This window comes from Molossus molossus, unplaced genomic scaffold, assembly GCF_014108415.1.
Source record: "Molossus molossus isolate mMolMol1 unplaced genomic scaffold, mMolMol1.p scaffold_m16_p_5, whole genome shotgun sequence".
Lineage (NCBI taxonomy): Eukaryota > Metazoa > Chordata > Mammalia > Chiroptera > Molossidae > Molossus > Molossus molossus.
This window is the reverse complement of record NW_023425388.1, coordinates 13,192,533-13,197,198: the sequence shown is the minus strand read 5'-3', so window position 1 is coordinate 13,197,198 and position 4,666 is coordinate 13,192,533.

Here is a 4,666-nt window from a genome sequence, read left to right as displayed (position 1 = left end):
CGTTCACATAAAAGTTGACAAGCTAAGATGGTGGCATAGGTAAACGCAGTATCGCGTCCTCCCACAACCACATCAAAGTTACAACTAGACTACAGAACAAACATCATTCAAAACCGCCTGAAATCAAGCTGAATGGAAGTCCTACAACTACGGAATTAAAGCAGCAGCCACATCCAGACTGGTAGGAGGGGCGGAGGGGATGGGCTGGGCCCACACCCACGTGTGGTGGATAAAAATCAGGAGGACACCTCGGCTGGGAAGGTCCTCTCTGAGGTCTGAGGGGTCCCTGTTCCACACCAGGCACCCAGCTCAGGGTCCCAGTGCCAGGAAGAGAAGTCCCCATAACTTCTGGCTGGAAAAACCAGCGGGAACTACGGCTGAGGGAGGCTGAGGCAGCTGGAGCCCCAGGCAGTTCCTCTTAAAGGGCCTGTGCATGGACTTAACTCAGACTCGCACCCGCCAGGCTTCAGCAGTAGGGAGGCAGCTTGAAAGGCATCAGAGACATATGGGGAAGAACTGAGTTGTTTGGCACTGGAGCGAGGGCTGGAGAGGCAGCTTTTGCCTGGACAGATGTGCTGTCCGAGGCCTTTGTTCCTTTGGTGAGCCCTTCCCTGGGACGGCAGACAGCTGCCATATCTGGGACTCCAGCAACCCGGCTCACACTGGTTGTCCCACTCTGGTGATTCCCTGAGGCCCCGCCCCACCCAACTTTCAGGCCCACCCAAACTGTTGCCAGTTGCTTTACCATAGGATTGGCCTTTCTTGGATCCTGCTTCAGGTTTTCCTAAATTCTTTTTTTTTTAATCCTTACCCAAGGTCACTTTTCCATTTTTAATTCAGATAGAGTGGGAGGGAGGGAGGGAGAGAGAGAGAAACGTCGACACGAAAGGGACACATCAAGTTGTTGCCACCCATATGACCCAAAAAGGGCCGGGGACAAACTGCAACCGAGGTACGTGCCCTTAGCGGGAACCAAACCCAGGTCTCCCTGGACCGCAGGCCGACGCTCTAACCGCTGAGCCAAACCGGCCAGGGCCTAAATTCTTTCAAACAAGCAGCATCTGGTCTCAGCTAGCCCCATACTTCTCATTAAGTAATACATAGAAAAAAAACAGAGGGAGGCAGCCAAAATAAGGAGACAAAGAAATAGGTCCCAAATGAAAGAGCAAAACAAAACTCCAGGAAAAGAACTAAGCAAAATGGATATAAGCAACCTAACAGATGCTGAGTTCAAAACACTGCTTATAAGGATGCTCAGTGAACTTAGTGAGAACCTCAGTGAACTTGGTGAGGGCCTTAAGAACATAAAAAAGGACCAGTCAGAAATGAAGAAGGTACTAGCTGAAATAAAGAATAATTTACACAGATTCAATGGTGGAGTAGGTAAAGCGAAGAAGCAGAACATCAATTTGGAATATAAGGAAGCAAAAAACACCCAATCAGAACAGCAAAAAAAAAAAAAAAGAATCCGAAAAATGAGGAGAGTGTAAGGAGTCTCTGGGACAACTTCAAACGTGCCAACATTTGCATCTTGGAGATGCCAGAAGGAGAAGAGAGAGAACAAGAAATCGAAAACCTATTTAAAACAATAATGTCAGAAAACTTCCCTAACTTGGTGAAGGAAACAGACATACAAGTCCAGGAAGTACAAAGAGTCCCAAACAAGATGAACCCCAAGAGGCCCACACCAAGACACATCATCATCAAAATGCAAAAGGTACAAGACAAAGAGAGAATCTTAAAAGCAGCAAGAGAAAAGCAGTTAGTTACCTACAAGGGAGTTCCTATAAGACTCTCAGTTGATTTCTCAAAAGAAACTTTGCAGGCCAGAAGGGAGCGGCAAGAAATATTCAGAGTGATGAAAACCAAGAACCTACAACCAAGATTACTCTATCCTGCAAAGCTGTCATTTAGAATCAATAGCCATATAAAGAGTTTCCCAAACAAGGAAAAGCTAAAGGAGTTCATCACCACCAAACCGTTATTATATAAAATGTTGAAGGGTCTTCTTAAAGACAAAGACAAAAAATATGAACAAACAAAATGGCAATAAATACATATCTAACAACAACTGAATCTACAAACAAAATGAGCAAGCAAAACAGAAACATTATCATAGATACAGAGAACATTTTGTTGGTTGCCAGATGGGAGGGTGGTTGGGGGGATGGGTGAAAAAAGTGAAAGGATTAAGAAATATAAATTAGCTGTTAGACTCACAAACCTCAAAGGGAAGAAGGGGTTGGGGAGTGGGAATAAATAAAGCAAAGAACTTAAATGTATATGTGCATAACCAATGGACACAGACAACAGTGTGGGGAAAGTCAGGAGGAGGGCGGGAGTGGGGAGGAGGGGGTCAATGGAGGAAAACTGAGGAACATTTGTAATACATTCAACAATAAAAATAAGTTTAAAAAATTTTTTAAATATATAATAAAATAAAAAAGTTGACAAGCTAGGTCTCATATTAAGTGTTCTTACCACAATAAAATAAGATAAAAAATGTATACTACCACTATATATCAATTAATAAAATTATCTAATAAAAATTAAGCGAAAGTCACTAAAAGAAGTCATAATAGATCTTCACTCTTTGACTTCTAGTCTAAAACCTTGGTCACCTCTGGGACCTGTTTCTTCATCTGTAAGATGTAGATGAGCCTGCCCACCTCAAACACCGATGAAACGATGACAGTCATCTCTGTAAAGTGTCTAGCACAATGCCTAGCAAATAAGTAAGAGCCCAATTATGATTTTTAAATAGTAGATGATAATTGAGCTTCTTTCCAGCCCAGACATAAGCAGCCAGCACTGCCTTGTCATTTGGGGTCTTTTTCTTTCTGACTTAGTCTGTTCTTTATTAAAATGCCACCACTTTGTGATGAAGAAAAAACACATTCAGTAATTTTGAACATCAGAAAGCAAAGCAACTGACACCAGTGCCTCAGGGGTGATTCTGTGGCCACAAGCGGGCCCCATCTTTTCGGATGGAAAGAGTGAGAATACCACTTGCTGGAGGTGGCCCATATGGAGGAACCAACCAAGAGATGTTTGAAACTCAGTTTCCCGCCAAGCCCTCTGGCTCTACATGTCAGTAACTTATTAGAGTTACCAACACGCTTATGATTTCTCTCTAATTTGGGTTTTTTCCAGTTGTAGTTATAAACATACCTCCCTGCTCAAAGCTCAAGGCCAAGTACTGAGCAAGACTATGTTCTCACAGCCAGAAGCTTCTGCTTTAAATGCTTCTCTACAGAGCCTTGGGTCTAACCCTTAGGCACGACTACCAAAAAAGCATCATATGCTAATTAGACATTTTATAATTTTACAGCTAAATGAAATGGTAAAGGCAGCTCTCCAAACCTCAACCAGACATTTACATAATTATATTCCTGGCACTTGCACGAGCCATGATAAGAGTTAAGGGGGAAATCTTGCTTGTTTCCTATGAACTCCAGAATAGAACATGATTCTTATTTGCCCTTACAAATAAAACTTAACTGCTGTTTTAAAACCGAACACTATACTTGGATTGTTTTATGGTTCCCGGTTGCCATGAGGGAGCAGCAGCAAATTTCATAAGAAGGAAAAAATGTTTACTGGAAAATTCCAGTTATTCCAAAAGAATTGCACTAAATATTCAAGTTTTATTATGTCTATACATTTGCTTTCTGACTTTTTAGCTTCTCACTACACATATTGTCTCTTTTAAAGATTAGTTTCTTCAAGGTCAATTTTTCCCAAATCTCTTTATGTATACACAATAGAAAAAGAATCAGATGATAACCCTGGCCATTCCATGCAGTTAACTAATCAATAAAGAGTTATTGGGTGTCCCTAGAGCCAATCTAGCATGCACTCAATAAATACATTCTAAATTGAATCAAAATTAAATTTATTCTGTTTAAGAAAATAACCTATGGTGCATGTCTTGGCTTGGATGTCCCCAAGTGCAGATCCTGAGATAGAACTGGGGTGCAGGTACTTTTTTGGGGAGATGATCGCAGGAAGCACAAGTGGGCAGTGGGAAAAGTGAGACAGGAAGGGAGATAAACTAAACAGGGGTACTAAGGCGACAGGTAACTGCTGTGGGCTACTGGGCTTCCAACCCAGAGGGTCCTAGGAGGAACCCTACACAGCCATCTCTTCTGTCCTGCTCCTAAACACACGCCACCTGCCTTCCAGGTGTCGCAGCCTAGAGTGAGGGCTTAGTTTCTGCCAGTTCTCAGACTGGACTCTGCAAGTTCTATCATTCCCAGGCCCAATCATAACCTCCAATCAGAGGCTAGTCTCCTGTTCTTCCAAACAGTGCTGTCTGGCAACCCCAGCCTGTAGGTGATTAATTCATTTGAAATCTTGCTTTCAAATCATTATGGATGATTTTTGTGATCTGGTCTTCAACCCTTTTTGCTCATCTATTTCCTAAAGTAATTTCCAAAGACTGTGTACGTCTTTCCTAAATTGACATCTATACTTTTTTAAGTTTTAGTTGCTAGATGTGACTTCCAGTGAGCTGTAAATATTGAAAAGTAAAGACAAATACCATATGATCTCACTTATATGTGGAATCTAATGAACAAAATAAACTGACAAACAAAATAGAAACAGAGGTACGGATACATGGAATAGACTGACAGCTGTCGGAGGGGGAAGGGGAGGGGGAACT